The sequence below is a fragment of the Acanthochromis polyacanthus genome, chromosome 22 (assembly GCF_021347895.1).
Source record: "Acanthochromis polyacanthus isolate Apoly-LR-REF ecotype Palm Island chromosome 22, KAUST_Apoly_ChrSc, whole genome shotgun sequence".
Classification (NCBI taxonomy): domain Eukaryota; kingdom Metazoa; phylum Chordata; class Actinopteri; family Pomacentridae; genus Acanthochromis; species Acanthochromis polyacanthus.
This window is the reverse complement of record NC_067134.1, coordinates 13,187,639-13,205,934: the sequence shown is the minus strand read 5'-3', so window position 1 is coordinate 13,205,934 and position 18,296 is coordinate 13,187,639.

The window sequence follows — 18,296 nt, the reverse complement described above, 5'->3', positions numbered from 1 at the left end:
ACTGGTCTGACTGGTCGCTGTTACTGGGAGGTGGAGTGGAGAGGAAGGGTTTATATATCAGTGAGTTACAGAGGAATCGGAAGGAAAGGAGGCAGTGATGACTGTGTGTTTGGAGATAATGATCAGTCCTGGAGTATGCGCTGCACTGATGATGGTTACTGTGTCTTTCACAATAACAGTCAAACATCCATCAGTTCCTCCTCAGTCTCTCACAGAGTTTCAGTTTATGTGGACGTTCCTGCTGGAACTCTGTCCTTCTACGAAGTCTCCTCTGACTCTCTGATCCACCTCCACACCTTCAACACCACATTCACTCAACCTCTCTATCCTGGATTTGGGTTCTGGTCGTCTGGTTTCTCCTCAGTGATTCTGTGCTGAGTTGAGTCTCCAGAGTCTCCTCCTGGTAGAGAAACAGTGTTGAACAGATAGTTGAGTCTCTCCATGACTCTGCCCCTCACAAACACGTTTTCACATTCATGGATTAAATGTGTTTCTTTGTCAAATCCTTCCAAATGATTCCTTGTAAACTTGTTCCTCTTCAAAGATGGAAGTTGTGATTCTTCCAGGAGCCAAATGTGGTGTTTGCGTCTTTTTCCAGTCAAATGTTGAGAGTGAAAATCAGGATGTGGTGTTCCTCTGATGCTCACTTGAACACACTCACTTGAATAAAATGAAGCAATAAATTACAGGCCTATTAGTATATTGCCTGTAATATCAAAAATACTTGAGAAAACCATCATAGAGCAGTTAACAGAACACCTCAACAGCAATAATCTGCTGCACTCAATGCAGTTCGGTTTTCGACGCAATTACTCCACTGATGCAGCTTGCTGTTACTTAATAGAAAACATAAAGGCCAGCTTGGACAAGGGGGGCACGGTGGGTGCTGTGTTTCTGGACTTGCGAAAAGCCTTTGACACGGTAGACCACCATGTCCTCCTGTCCAAGCTTTCTCAATATAATTTGTCCATTGATCTACTTACATGGTTACAATCATATCTCTCAAATCGGGTGCAGTGTGTGAGAACTAACAATGCACTGTCTTCTTTGTTGCCTTGCACAACTGGGGTCCCACAAGGGTCTATTTTGGGACCCTTGTTGTTCAGCCTCTATATTAACGATCTTCCGGCTGTGTGCAAAGAAGTAGATATCATAATGTACGCAGATGATGCCGTCATCTGCGTGCATGGGAGGGATATGGAGCAAGTGGCATCTAAATTGTCCTCTGCAATGGATAAAATAAGTAATTGGCTTAAATCTTCTCGTTTAACTCTAAATGTTAAGAAAACAGTTGAAATGTATTTTACAAAGTCGAACAAATCGAAAGAAATACCAAATATCTATGTTGATGGGGCAAAAATAAATATTGTGACAGATATAAAATATCTAGGAGTCCATTTGGACCAAACGCTGAGCTTCAAAAAGCACGTTAAAAATCTATGCAATTCAGTTAGATTTAAAATCTCTTTTAGACACATCAGGAATAGTTTGACAATTGAGGCATCTTTCGTGTACTTTAATGCTATGATTACTCCTCATGTCACTTGCTGCCTGTCCTGTTGGTCTCAGGCCAATGAGACCACACTCAGACCACTCAGATCACTTTATAATCAGGCTTTAAAGGTACTGGACAGAAAATCTCTTCGTTATCATCATTGTAATATCCTCAGTAAATACAATATACTCAGTTTTGACAATCTCATCTTGTATTCAAACTTAAAAACAGTTTTTAAAATTGTAAATAACACTGCTCCACCTCCATTAAAAAAATTCATACATTTTTATTCCGAACAAACAACTCGAACATCTCGCTCCACTGCACACCAAAACTGTGCCATCCCAAAAAGATGCTCTGTCTTTGCACAGACAGCCTTTTCATTTAAAACCATTAAACAGTGGAATCAGCTCCCAGACAGTCTGAAGGTGTCCGTGGATTTGAACATTTTTTCTAGGAACATAAAGAAATACTTCCTTGATAGGCAACTGTGTCAGCATCAGTCCACTTAAATTGTTCATTGCTTTATTTTATGTAAATTGTAGCTTAGCTTTTTTAAATGTACATACTGTAATTTGATTAGTATTATTAATAATATTGTATTTAGTGCTACTGTTAATTATAATGTGTGTTTTACTTGTGTGACCTGCCCAGGGACTGCAGATGGAAAATAGCAATAGCTAAATCTGGTACAAAGCATCTCTTCTTTTCAAGAATAATGAATTTGTACATGGTCCCTGACAAATAAACTAAACTAAAAACATTTGAGCTGCACAAAGTGTGAAATGAGAGAGGAAGCAGTGAATCTCTAAACTGCTGACAGACTTTCACACATTATTGTCCAGTGAAAATCAGCTTTTTGTGGAGCCACACTTTATCCTGATGTGAGTCTTTAAGTTCTGTTCTAGTGATGAAATGAGAACTTCCTTCATCTGTATCACTTTTTCCAAAGTATTCTGTGCTCTTCTGTCATTTATGTCTTATTGATAGATCCATTTTTCATTTTTACATTAAATAAGTGATTCAGTGTTTTTTTCATAAGTTTTTTTTTTTATAAGATTCTGAATTTATGGTTTCATCAACAAATTCTAACAGATTTTATTTTTCCATCAAAGCTCCCATAACCCTAGCTATCTCTGGATAAAAATGTTTTCAGCATCGACATGATTCCAGTAGAATGTAAACCCACCAGGACTATCCAGATTACATTGAACTCTGTAAATTCAACATTTTTTAGCCTATTTAATTCTATTAAATATAATTGTATTAGTTTTCTGTTTGGCCGTTAAAGGAGGTTTTCCTCACATTTTGGTGTATTTTAACCCTTCCATGGTCTAAATTCTTTGAGCAGATCTTGTGCTGTAATCAATGTCTAACTTAGTTTTTATTTTCATTGCAGTGGTTGATTTTTCCTGAACAAGATCAATGATTTATTTGCTCCATCTGTGGGTTTTAAACTATTGTAACTTTATTATTTATTCAATAAATGACTAATAACACACTTTGATCTTCGTGTTTGTTTGCTTATTTGTTAAGTGGAATTTAATTTTCCATGTTGAATAATCAACGTTTATCCTCTTCCACGGCAGAAATGTATCACACAACCAGAGAAGAACCCAAGCAGCAGGCGCAGACGGATGGGTGAAATTAATGTTGATTTAATACAAACAAGAATTAATACAAACAGAAAGTGCAGAATAAAGGAAGCCGAGGGGGAAACTGCAGGGAGGAAGAAGGTAAACTGAACAAACTAAACTAAGGGCGGACCAGAAGGCCGAATAGAACTAAAGATTAAACAAAGACTAAACTACAGGGTAGGGAGACTCACGGAGGTCCTGGGTTGTAAGGTGGAAGCAGGCGGAACCGATGGAGCAGACGGAGAAACGTGGCAAGGGCAGGGAAAACAGGTTAATAGTCCAAGGGAAAACTGAGTCCAGAAAGCAGCGTGCAAGCGATGTGGAACAGAGTGCATCGAAGGCTTGAATGAAGAGCATGGAGCAATGACCCGGCAGTGAGCTGTGCAGAGTGGCTGGCTTAAATACTCCAGTGATTGACTATAGAGTTCAGCTGTGGCTCCTCAGCTGAGCTCAATTAACAGGATCAGAGGCTGGCACATGAGGAGTGTGACAAAATGAAAACAGAAAAAATATCTTTTGTAAAGCAGTAAAACTGACGCTTTTATTTTTTATCTTTTTGTCTCCATTTTTAATTATATTTAATTAAATTTAGCCCTAAAAGCAAATATAAAGAACTGCAAAGACTAGAACAAAAACTACATATTTCTAGTCGTGAAAAGACTCAAAAACCAAACTTATAAATAAATGATATTCTATGTTTTAATTTCTATCTGTTCTTATCACAGTCAGTGAGCGAGTAAAACATGAACGATCTAAAGTTCTGAACTTTAACTTCTTTCCAACTGATTTTTCTCTGAACAATCCAAATAAAGTGTGAGGTCAAAGTGTGACGGTTAGATCAACATAAACTACTAATATCCTGTTTAAGCACTATAGAAGCGTCAGAGCAGCAGATGGTAAAGTCTGGTCCAGATAAGGAGCTCTACAGTGAGGCTGACCGTCCATCATAGCTGTCTAACCTGGACCTCACATCTCTGAAACCGTTGGAGCTCATTTTTAATCAGCTTCATCTGGATAAACTGACCACAGATTGGACGTTTTTACAACCACTTTCTCACCTGAAAACATCTGAAAACTACATTTAGTGTCACAATAACAGCAGTATTCCCAAAATACTTGTGTTTCCTCTGAAAGTTTTCTTCTCGGTCTTTGCTGCTAGTCTAAATGCATTCTGGATTATTTGGCTCCAAGTCCACACTGGTCTGGTCTGATGATTCTCCATAATGTGGGCGGAGCCAGAACATATCCAGGGATTTCATTGGTTCTTGATCAGATGCTGCTTTGAACTGGATCAGTACTTGGTCTCTGACTGATGATGTTTTATGAGAACACCAGAACTTAAGTACAGACAAGTACAGTCTTGTCCTGACTGACGAGACAAAACACCAGCAGAGCATTCTGGGATTTGTAGTAAGAACAGTACATGTGTGATATAATACCAGCAGTATTTTCTCTGAATTTTTTTGGAATTAAATATAATCTAGATGGGAGATTTTCTGTGGAATTTAAGTGTTTTCTCAGTAGCATTACTGTTAGGAACCATTTTAGCTCCTGTTAGCACCTTTATTTATCCCAGTGTATGGTTTCCAGTAGCTTGGAAAATCCAAACTGAATCTCTATGTAATCTCCTATCTCCATGTTAGGAGATACAGGAGAGTCAGTTTGGCATTGGGCGAATTGAATCGTGTTTCCCTCCCGGTACAGTTTGGTACGACCAATCATAGCACGGGAGGCGGGAGTTAATGCTGCATCATCTTCAGCGCCTCGAAGATGATGCCGGAGGAGGAGAAGGGGGGCCAAAGCGAATCTTTTTGTGGTCTCTTGGCGTTTTGGATGGCGTTAGTCGTTGCCTCTTTTCACTTGATGTTTCCGACAATGAGGAGGCAGTGGATGGCTCGTTACTTTCGGCTTCTTGCCATTGTTTGTACAGAGGAAAATCCCGTTCCAAACATGTGAGTAAATTTAAGCAACTTTTACACATACGCACGGACTTGGTTTGGCTCTGATTTAAAGTTATTCCTAACACCGCTAATCGTTCGGAAGGAGTCTTTTGTTGCGTAGCCTTTTCAAAAATAAGTGTTGTACTTGAGAGTACCCCATGTATTCGCAGATTTTTGTGACAAAAACGGCAGTGATCATTCGCCGCGACGCTTTCTCGGCTGCATGCCATTGTTGTTTGGACTACATGGACTTCAAGGTCGATTTGTTTGTGCGTCACATCTGTGTTACGCTGATTGGTTCTTTCTCGTTCAAGCTGCATTCGTTAGCCCCTCCTTTTTGAAATCGTCTCCTATCATCACAGTGCCAGACTGACTTTATTTGTATTTATATTAATACATAAATAAAGTCAGTCTGGATTTTCCAGGCAAGGTTTCCAGACTTTATGCTAAGCTAACTGGCTGCTGGCTGTAGATATGTGTCATTCTCTGAAACGGGTGCCATTTCCACTTTGCAATTTGTAATTTTTCATGTAGAGCAAACTCCTTTTTTCAAAATCCACAACATGAAAGACATGTTAATCCTCCAAGAAAACATATTTTCCCACCTCAGGCATAAAATACTTATTAATAATATCTTTTTTATTTAGACCTTGTAGCCATTATTGTACCACCCCGTCACGGACAACATGTACATTATTTGAGTGATGGTACATTAAATAAATTAAAAAACTCTCATGTTTTGCTGCTAGTAAAATGTCTTTTTTTTGGAAACCATCAGTAGAGAGTATGTAATTTAATCAGTTTTTTTCATTTTTAGGCTCTTTAGCAGTGAAATATGAATTTCACATGACAATGGTGTCATTGTTTTTACAAAAACTATAGCTCCACTTCAAAATTTAAAATAAAACTTCGTCCTTTGATTAGTCTACAAAAGAAGAACGTTATTCAACATTAATTTATGAAGAATTTCACTCCGTTTCCATCATTTTTTTTAACAAGTTGACCCTGTGACGGGGTGGTTACTACAGTGACAGGGTGGTACGGACAAACTCTGTGTTAGGTCCAAACCTGAAGAATACACAAACAGCTCAGGAAGAAAGGACAGCACTCACGAGCTCCGGTCTTTTACTTGCACACAAGGAGAGAGATAGAGACTACAGCTCTGCAGTATGCATCGCGGCAGGCTCACAAACTCTGGAGAGCCTGCCTCTCTCCTTGTCCTTTTATTTCCTTCTCATACAATCATACGGTACAGAGGAGTCATCATGCGTTAGTCATAAGATATCAGAACAATACAAAGACAGAACATGTGTTACTTGCATGATCTTATCATAAGAGGGAGTCAGCTCACTATAGGAACAAGTCAGCTTTGTTCTTGTTACTTCCGAACACATGCATGGTCACAACTTAGAATGTTGATGGTCACAACTTAGAATGCTGATAGTAGTCCTTATTTCTTCATAGTCACTCAATGATAACCTCATAAATGTAATCACTCTAATATAAGTGTAATTCTTCTAACACTGTCTCTTTATATGATCTGTTGGTTTTAGCCTTATTCTGAAATTAGACACTTTTGTTAATTCTGGATATGAATGTGGGCATGACTTAATGATACAAGAGCCAAAATACATATCAAAAATTAGAATTGATAATACAACAGCTTGCTAGAAAAGTGCAAGTATATTCAAATGCTTGTAATACACTTGGCAAACACTGAACATTCAATATGTGAATAACAACATGAAATATGCACTATTGAAAAATGTGATTAGCATTTCCAAGGTTCCAAGGCAACGAGCCCGGTACCCCATACTCCCTGTAGTACTCCCCACAGTGCCCCTCGGGGGACATGGTCATAGGCCTTCTCCAGATCCACAAAACACATGTTGACTGGCAGGTCAAACTCCCATGACCCCCTCAGCAGCTCCGCAAGGGTAAAGAGCTGGTCCGCTGTTCCACGACCGGGATGGAATCTGCATTGCTCCTCCTGAATCCGAGGTTCGACTATCGGTCGGAACCTCCCTTCCAATGGGAGCATGGGGTACCGGGCTCGTTACTACGAGCCGTTCGGTCCCTGTAAGACCAAAGTGAGAGCTGTGTCCACACACTCGGCACTAAATCAGACACGTTTCAAGTGGGTGTTGGACTCCGCCAAGGCTGCCCCTTGTCTCCAATCCTGTTTGTGGTCTTCATGGACAGGAACTCAAGGCGCAGTCATGGTGGGGAGGGTGTCCGGTTTGGGGGCCTCAGGATTGCATCTCTGCTTTTTGCAGATGATGTGGTTTTGTTGGCGTCCTCAGACCGTGACCTCCAGCACGCACTGGAGCGGTTTGCAGCCGAGTGTGAAGCGGCAGGGATGCGGAACAGCACCTCCAAGTCCGAGGCTATGGTTCTTTGCCAGAAACCGGTGGATTGCTTCCTCTAGGTTGGGGGGGAGTTGTTTCCCCAAGCGAAGGAGTTCAAGTATCACAGGATCTTGTTCACGAATGATGGGAAAATGGAGTGAGAGACGGACAGGCGGAATGGTGCAGCGTCAGCAGTAATGCGGGAGTTGTACCGAACCATCGTGGTGAAGAGGGAGCTGAGCCGTAAAGCGAAGCTCTCGACTTACCAGTCCATCTACGTTCCAACCCTCACCTATGGTCATGAGCTTTGGGTAGTGACCGAAAGAACAAGATTGCAGATACATGCTTCCGAAATGAGCTTCCTCCGTAGGGTGGCTGGACTCAGCCTTAGAGATAGGGTGAGGAGCTCAGACATCTGGAGGGAGCTCGGAGTAGAGCCGCTGCTCCTTCGCATCAAAAGGAGCCAGTTGAGGTGGTTTGGCCACCTGATTCGGATGCCTCCAGGGAGACTTCCTCTGGAGGTTTTCCGAGCACGTCCATCTGGAAGGAGACCCTGGGGTATGTAGCAAGACTGCAAAGGCCCTGGAATTCCTGAGCTGATCAAAACTCAGATAAGCTCTCCCTCTCTCCAGCACTGACCAACACCCATCTCTATAGGAGGATTGAGACATTTGTATTTCTGTAGGTTTTCATTCACAGAAGGATGGAACTCCTGTGAACATTTAAACCCCTGGAATAACTTCTTCTTTTTAAAAGACAATGACTTTCAATTATATGCTATGGACGTTTGTTTAATGAACTTTCATGCTAAAATCCCTTTTCAGCTTTAGGAGACCCTCAGCCAGAGATGTCTCTGCATTCCACAGATCAGATAACAAGTCGTAAAACTTTATGGCAGAAGGCTGGAGTCACCCTCTCACTCTCTTTGACTGAAACAAAGAGACTGGAACTGAACTTAAACAAAAACACTTGCCAAATTAATATTTCTATATGCATTTGGTTTTTCCAGATTTACCACAGTTACTCACAGTGTTTCATCTATGACATATTTGAAGATCATATTTGCATGTCTGATAGAAGTCGATTTATTAATTTGTGATGTTAATCATTTCTTCCCCAGGATACTATGATTTTGGAATGAATTCCAGAATTAACCTCTGAATTTCCTCTCCGTTTAGGTTGAATGATGACCATTGTATTTACCTGTTACCAAATCTCTGACTTGTTGTTATATTTTCACTCTGATACATATTTTTAATGTCATAAACATATAGTTATGAATGAAATGATTCACATCATATGAACATATGTATTAATCTACACATTTCACTTTCACACAACTGAATATGGTGGGATAGACAGATCGTGTTTTGCGCGTTTAATATCATATTTTAATCCATTCTGGACTCCTCTTTCTTCTCTACTCTGTGAGAACAAAGAGATTCCAAATTCCACCAGACTCGCGCCTAAAAGTTCTCTCTCTCCGCCCAGGTCCTCCCCTTAGCTGGACCCACAGATAAAGTCAGCCGTAGCCCACATCATCTCTCTCTTACCGACTCTCTCTTCTTACCCCTCTCTTCCTGAGAGGCCAACCAAAGTCTCTCTCATTATTTTCTTACCTAAAGCGCGTTTTTTCTATCTTTGAAATTCCCTCACCATCTAAGTTTGTTAACTATTTATCTTTTAATATTTTTGTAACTTAAGGAGACATTTTGCTCACGTTAAGCCGAATTTTATTAGTTTAATCTGAAGAACAGATTCAGAACCAGCATTTATTTTTCTTAATTTTGACAATTTTTCATCAACACCCGTTTTTCTTGGCTAAAGCCTGAGAACCATCATTTTTAAACACTCAGCTGAGAACTCCGGAGATCTGCTGGATCAGGTCTTTGCATAGAACCGATCAACCCGCGGCAGGACATCTAGGCGTGGCCACAACGACTTCGACGCACCGTTCCGAACCCGCAGGTCCAGACCGTGTGCTGCGAATCTGAAGGCCCCGCAAGTCCCAGCCCCATGACGATTCACTTCAATAACTCCAGCTGAGTTTGCTCTGATTCCATTCTATGGGTGATGTACTAACCGCTTGGTCATTTAATTCATTTAATCAATTTATTATTTTACAAATCATTAGAATTCTTAATCCAAATTACCGATTACCTCGTCAGGTTAGCTCTGGCTAATCCTCACCATATTTCCTTCTCTCTCGCACCTACTTCCACATCTCTCACACATGCACACACCACACACACACTCCCACATTCCACACATGTACGCACACACACACATGTAGTCCTGCACGCACACACACACACCATATCTACATTGTATATAGTTCACTTGTCATTATTTTCATAGAATAGTTAATAAATACCTCATTTTAGACCAAATTACAGTCTTGTGTTTCTTTGTGTAGAATGTGGTCAATTTAAACGAGGATTCAAGACTTTTTGATATGAGATTGATCAAAATTTTTATGAATATTAATTTTTTTATTAATATTATTTTTTTCCCCTAGAGATCTAGGGTGGTGCCCCAATTATTAATAACGAGAGCAATAAATCATAACGTAGTACCGCTACAGGTAGACCCAGAACTCGCTGGAGGGATTATATATCTCGTCTGGCCTGGGAACGCCTCAGGATCCCCCAGGAAGAGCTGAAAAGCGTTGCTGGGGGGAGGGACGTGTGGAACGACCTGCTTTGCCTGCTGCCTCCACGACCCGGCCCGGATAAGCAGAAGAAAATGGGTGGATGGATGGATGACTTCCAAGGCAAAGAACAATTTAATTTTAAATCCTTGAAAAGTGAAACTCCTAAAAAGAGGGGGAACTCTTGAAAGCCTTGGAAGCATCAAGAAAGGGACTGGGAAGGTCGCCTCCATACATCTTTTTGAGCCTCCATGTATCTTTTTGAGCCTCCATGTGACAGGACGTCACAGGCTGAGGTGCTTGAATGATGTCACTTAAAGCAACAGTCAGGTATTTATAGACAAAACTGGTGAGTGTGACGGGGTGGTAAGACAAACTGAGGGACGCACAGAAATAATAAAATTTTTACCAAAAATAATGTTTTTATTTTGAATAAATATATTTTATGGAATCAGTGACACACTTATACTCATGGAAATAATAAAGGTTTGATAAAAATCTGAAATGTATTTGGTGATATTCTGGATGCAAATGTTATGTTGGTCGATATGGACATGTGAAAATGGCCATGTACTCATGAAAATGATTAAAAATAGTATGTCATTCTCCAAAAATATACACACGTGGACAAAATTGTTGGTACCCCTCAGTTAAAGAAGGAAAAACCCACAATTCTCACTGAAATCACTTGAAACTCACAAAAGTAACAATAAATAAAAATTTATTGAAAATTAAATAATCAAAAACAGCCATTACTTTTGAATTGTTGATTAACATAATTATTTAAAAAAACAAACTAATGAAACAGGCCTGGACAAAAATGATGGTACCTCTATAAAAGATTGAAAACTATTTGACCAGAGTGACATGATTAACTCAGGTGTGTCATTTAAATGACATCACAGGTGTTTCCAAACTCATAATCAGTCAGTCTGCCTATTTAAAGGGAGACAAGTAGTCACCCTGCTGTTTGGTGAAAAGGTGTGTACCACACTGAACATGGACAACAGAAAGCGAAGGAGAGAATTGTCCCAGGACATCCGAAAAAAAATTATAGACAAACATCTTAAAGGTAAAGGCTATAAGACCATCTCTAAACAGCTTGAAGTTCCTGTGACAACAGTGGCTCATATTATTCAGAAGTTCAAGACCCACGGGACAGTAGCCAACCTCCCTGGACGTGGCCGCAAGAGGAAAATTGATGACAAATTGAAGAGACGGATCGTTGGAATTGTATCCAAAGAGCCCAGAGCAACCTCCAAAGAAATTAAAGGTGAACTCCAAGGCCAAGGTACATCAGTGTCAGATCGCACCATTCGTCGTTGTTTGAGCCAAAGTGGACTTCATGGGAGACGACCAAGGAGGACACCACTGCTGAAAAAACTCATAAAAAAGCCAGACTGGAATTTGCAAAAATGCATGTTGACAAGCCACAAAGCTTCTGGGAGAATGTCCTTTGGACAGATGAGACCAAACTGGAGCTTTTTGGTAAGGCACATCAACTCTATGTTCATAGACTCAAAAACCAAGCATACGAAGAAAAGAACACTGTCCCTACGGTGAAACATGGAGGAGGCTCAGTAATGTTTTGGGGCTGCTTTGCTGCATCTGGCACAGGGTGTCTTGAAAGTGTGCAAGGTACGATGAAATCTGAAGACTATCAAGGCATTCTGGAGAGAAATGTGCTGCCTAGTGTCAGAAAGCTTGGTCTCAGTCGCAGGTCATGGGTCTTCCAACAGGACAACGATCCAAAACACACAGCCAAAAACACCCAAGAATGGCTGAGAGAAAAGCGTTGGACTATTCTAAAGTGGCCTTCTATGAGCCCAGATCTGAATCCCATTGAACATGTGGAAGGAGCTGAAACATGCCATTTGGAGAAGACACCCATCAAACCTGAGACAACTGGAGCTGTTTGCTCATGAGGAGTGGGCCAAAATACCTGTTGACAGCTGCAGAACGCTCATTGACAAATACGGAAATCGTTTAATTGCAGTGATTGCCTCAAAAGGTTGTGCAACAAAATATTAAGTTATGGGTACCATCATTTTTGTCCAGCCCTATTTCATTAGTTTGTTTTTTTTAAATAATTATGTTAATCAACAATTCAAAAGTGATGGCTGATTTTGATTATTTAATTTTCAATAAATTTTTATTTATTGTTACTTTTGTGAGTTCCAAGTGATTTCAGTGAGAATTGTGGGTTTTTCCTTCTTTAACTGAGGGGTACCAACAATTTTGTCCACGTGTGTAGTATTTACTCATATCATGTTAACAAGAACAATTAAATTAAAAGCTTTAAGCTTTAGAAACACACTTTGGCACATTTTTTGTGCCTTATACACACGTTGCGGACCCAAATGGCACTCGTCTGGTAGAATGACTCGTGCTGTCAGTCTCATCTGTGAAACATTAGCATTACGGTTTTTTTTAAGATTGATTAAGCACGATTTTGAAAACAGGGCTCAGAATTTCAGATCACTACACACAATTAACACAACCACACACAATATGCACAACAACTCAGGTCCTGTACAAAATGAAACATACCATTCAAACAAAACCTTATTATGTTACTACATGAAACACACATTTCATTAGGATTAATTCTGTCTGAACCAGATACACACTGCTGTGTTTAACTTCAAACACTTTCAGCAGTTCTACCTCTCAGTGGTTAGATTACTGTCAGTGAAGTACACAGAGAAAGTACAAATATACAACATGGTAAATTCACCAAACACAACACAAGATCAGTGCTGCAGACTGTTGAAAATATGATTTACATCTAACCAAAATCAGTCAACATAGACAATCACAACAAAACATGTCCTAACACTGTAAGCCCAGAAAACAGACAAATAAAAATGCTGTACTACCAGTACAGGTTAAAGTACTGTACAATAAAAGAAGAAAACAAAAAGTGTCGGTCAGTATAGCCTTCTTTAACCCTTTCCTCAGGTTAATTCAGGACCAGCTCTCCGTTTAAAGGGTTAGATTCTATCTGCCTATTAGTATTCCACCTAACAGGTTTCAGCAGAATAATTAAGCTGGTGTCGAGGAATACTCGCCTAGGTCCTAACTGTCTTCTTCCAAACGTCTTACCCCTCTTACTCCAATAAATACTCTCTTACTAAGCAGCCCTCCTAAGTAGTAGAATTGATTTATTGAACACGTTTGTTAACGACAGCTTTCCTCTTAAAACTGTGGCACTTGTTGATATTCCTAGGTTCGTTTTAGAGGTTTGGAAAACTAACCTCAGGGGTAATGTTTAAATAACTAGTTGGATTAAAGTAACCTTTAAGAACCATTAGATTTAATGCACACAATCAACTTAACTTTTTACCACTATGCAGAATCAGTGGTTCATAATCATTTCATTAGACTTCTCTTTAAATACAATATAGCGTTTTATTAAGCAATTATTAGCAGGGGCACAGCATTAATTCATGATTAAACAATTTAATTATTTCTGATTGTTTCTTACTAAACTAAGCTGAGCGTACCTGAGAATCTTCTCTAATTAGTAAATTTAGGAGAGAGAGTGGACAGCGTGGCCACCGCTGTTTCACCCAGTCTTGACCTGCATCTGGGAGAGCCACTCGATCGACCAGTAGACTCGGTACGGAGTCTTCTTTGTGGGCGGAGGGTGTTCTTCCTAGGCAGGGGGAGTGGAGAGGTCCCGATAGCCAATCGTTGGTCTGGCAGTTATCTTTAGTAGCAGCTGGAACACAAGTGCGGCGTCTCAGTTGTCTTCTCAGTCGGATGGTGGTGGTGGAAAGCCCCCGTCTCATCAGGCTGTGGTGGGTCACTGGGTCCTCCAGCCCCTGGAGTGGAGCAGCCCTCTGCTGCTGCCTCCTGTGCCTCTCTGGATGCCATGGGTGCTTGCCTCTCTTCATCTTTTTGGACAACTGCAGACCTCTCAGGACTCTCCTTTCAGCAGAGTGTGGTCCTCGCTTGTTGAACAAAGTCAGAAAAAGACTTTGCCTCCAACGATGTTCTCAGCGAACTCTGGAGCCTAAGTCCTGCGTTGCCTTCACGTCTCTAGGGCAATAGATGCGGTGAAGATTCTTCAGAACCCTGGCGATGCTCCCCGGCAGCTCTGGCGAGCAGCATCTCTTGCAGCTCCGGCGAGCAGCATCTCCCCCCTCCGGGGGAGAACTCCGAATTCAGTGTCTTTGACTCTCTCTTTTATAGTGTCATCCTCTAATACACACATCCCTGGCTAGGTACGCCCCTGACACCGTCTAACTCATGCAATCAACTTGTTATCACATACATCAGTAATACAGAAGTCATGGTTTTACAGCAAATACACAGCATCCACCTTCCGCTGTTAACACACACACACACATTGCTTGAGACATGTTGCCAAGACCATATTTGGCCACAGAACTTCCTCAATGTCCTCCTTTCTGCAGTGTCATGGTGACTTCTGCTTTTTGCCCTGCACACAGCTCAGAACAGCACAGATTACTTCAATTCAAAACTCATTTAGTTACACTGAATCACTTCTTATAATCATACTCCATATTGTTAAACACATAATAATCATTTTAAATCATTCTCTTCTATAGCAATCATCATTTTCAGAATATATATCAGCCTATTAAAATCATTCTTGCATCAAGCATAAGCATAATCATGTGGTTAACTTATATAGTTTCTCATTTTAACTTTTCATTGGTTTGCTTAAAGCTTTTATTTAGGTGGTGGTTGCTCCTGGGATCTCAAATAACTAGGCCCCACTTGACAAAAGACATTTGAAGAAAATAAATTCAGTACTACACATCTCTTTGCCTAGCTGGATCTGGACAGAGAATTTCATCAACATGGCAGGAAATATCCTCATGGACACGACAACGTGGGAAGAACTGTCCTGAATGATGGATCCATCCTTGCAGCTGCAGCGTCGATTTGGTCACAAGCCTCTTCCATGTCCTCAATGAGGGGAACATGGAACCACCATGGAGGAAAAAAAAAAACTCTTGGATGGGGTTTAGAAATGTAGAACATGGTGGAAGGTCCAGTCCTGTAAACTGTGGATGGTGTTAAAGCAGTTGTGGAGCAGAGCGGTGGAATGAAACATGGTTCCAGATGATAATGAGCTGCATCTGGAGGATTTGGTTCATTACTGTGAGGAGGTTGTGGAACCAGTCCAAAAATGTGATCCGTGTTGTAAGGGCCCATATTGGCATGACGGTGGTTTTCTAGAGCTCAGACCTGATTGGTGTGTTGATTTATCAGTCAGTGCTTTGGAACTGAAAGGAAGTGACATCATGATAGACTTCTGTGTCTAATGTAACACGTGTGTTTAGTGTTTGCTAAATCACTGTGTGTGTTGTTCTGCAAAAAGTGTGAGGCTGACTTTGTGTTTATAGTGGTGAAAATCTGCTCCAGTGTTTTACTCCTTGAGTGTACACTGCAAAAACTCAAAATCTTACCAAGTCTATTTATCTTATTTTTAGTCAGAATGTCTCATCCCGCTTGATTTCAGGTAAATTCACTTCACAAGAGACATTTCATCAGATGGAGGGACTTGTTTTAGGACAATGCATCTTAAATATCTTGTTAAGTCAAAACAATTTGAAATGTTCTTGTTTTAACCCTCGTGTCGTCCTGCAGGTCAAATTAACCCATTTTATAGTTTGAAAATGTGGAAAATATCTATATTTTCGCAGTGAAAACTTCCACATTTTCAACAATTTTGCAAAATTTTTGAACATTTTTTGGCGGAAAAAATAAGGAATGTTAAAAAAAGTTTCTTTAAGAAAACTCAGAAAAAAGGTTGATTTTTTCCCAGATGTTCTTAAATAAAATATTAGAACTTTTACAGATATATATGGAATCACTTTAGATATTTTAGGATATTTTTTGGAAGATTTTTCTTCATTTCTGAAAATATTTACAATTTTTTTCATTTTTTTAATTTTATTGCCAAATTTGGTGTTTTATTAAACAAAACGTTTAAGGGAAACTTTTAAGGAATTTTCTTCCTTAAGATTTTACAAACTTTTAGAAATTTGGGGATTTTTTTGCTGATTTTTTTTCAGACGTGAACAATATTTTCTGGTGCTCTAAATGACGACAACAGGAGGCTTAGACAAAATATCATTGGTAAAATAAAGCTTAAATAAGTTTCCAGCTAATTTTAAGAGCTCAATATTATAAGTATCATATCTTATTTCAAGAAATCTTACCAAACTATTTTTCTCTTTTTCTATTGGCAGATTTTTCATTTAATTCAAAGTAAAGATTCTTTGAAATCGGTTTTTTCTTGTGTTGAGAGGGGCATTTTTTACAGTGTAAAGTGTTGAAAATTAGGTAATTCTTTTTCTTTTCATGCTTATGCGATCATAAAAACTGTAAGTGTCCTCATAAGGTGAGATAAGTCCGACCTTGAGGTCTTTCTAGTGAGAACAAATGTGTTGTGTGTGAATTTGTAGCAGCAGAAAACACTGATAAGCTGCCTCCACCACACAGTCGGAGCACCGAGCTGCAGATGCAGTTTTGGGCTGCGTTTGGAGAACGTGTCTTTTCTGCACGGAGCTTTTCTACCCATCTTCCTCTGTGTGTACCTGCTCAACTGGAGCGGTGAGTAAAACCACATTTAAAACCTCCTTTCTGTGCCTTCTTTTTAAAAAACAGAAAAACTTCAGTGTCGGTTAATTCTAGTTGGAACGAGAACACAACATGTGGCTTTTCTCGGATGTTTTCCAAACATGTTTCTGCCTGTGGGCGCTCATGCATGCCATGAATTTTACACTTTTTCTTCACTTAAGTCTCTGTTTTCACTTATTTTCAATCAAAAAATGTTCCCTGAACGCATAAAGGTGTAATTAATTACTGTGTAATTGATGCTGCTAATTAACGGAGCGCACAACGAGTGTTTGTGGAGGTCTGGAGGAGTTTTTAAAGGCTTTGGAGAAAAGAGTCTGCTCAATGAGATTGTTGAATTGTAGGAAACTGGCTTTTTTCTCTTTTTTCCTTTAGCTCATGGCATTATGAAACATTTTGAACCAAACAAGTCTTGATCATTTTGTGCATTTGAAGCCTCTGATAGATCTTCAGTCAGTTTCTTTGTGTGCAGAATGTCTAAACACTGACAGACATCCAATAAGTAAGATGTAAACCCAACATTAACTCTCTGTTTGAGAAAATAAAAGGTTTACATCTGTCATTGAAACAATTAAACACACATCAACTTCTATGGTCCACAAACCGGCAGTTCTGTTGGTGTTGATCAGCAGCATTTGATGTCTAACCCTCACTTTAAACACAGTCTTTAGGGGGAAAAAACCCAAAAACATCAAATATTCAACCAGAAATCCCTCCAGAAACTTCATATACTGCAACTCCAACAATCCACAACATGCCTCGTGAAACACTGGGTAACTTTTTAGCCAATAATGATGAAATAATTCACACTGACCGCATCAATGAAACTCCAAAATCAACAATAAAACTATTGAAAGAAGTATGTTGCAAGTTACAGCTCATTTACTGTGTCTTGAAGCACCAAAAATGATGAATGAAAAAGTCTGAGAATGTAGTGGGTTTACATAATCACCCACGGAACGTTGGAGTGGTGGTTGTGTTTGGACACGGACTGTTATGTTGTTACTCTTCATGTTGATAAGTTACGCTCCACATGTACTGAGTTTATTATTCTGTCGACTGATGTCAGTAAAAGAGGTTAGCACCTGCTTTTGACACTCCGCCTCAGACTCCTGTTCTTCGGCACTACAAGAATACCAATAGATGGAGCTTTGGATAGAAAGCAGACCTCAGCCTTATTCTTTAACTTGAATTAACATCTCAAGGTGCTTCCAAGGTAGAAGCAGAGCTCTTAAACAGAGTTTTATTTGACTTTATGTACCGTTTTTGCTTGGAAACATTGTGCTGAAAATCAAGTTGTTAACATGTTCATATGCGTGTTTTTTAAAATATTTTACACTAGAAGATGTATCATGACTGAATTCTTTAATAGACAGTCTCCAGAACATGGATTTATACGAAACAAACCAAAGGAACCAATGCTGTCAACTTGCAGAGTTGGACTTTCCGTGTCTTTATTCTTCTTCAGATTCGGTTTCTGGTTCAAACATGCAAACTGACTCCAATATTACAACTATTCATTCCGCAACAGAGAGCAGTTTTAAGCCTTTGTATCAGGAGAGTTCTGCTCTAAAATCACTGTGGGTTGTCAGTCGGTCGTGTCTCGCT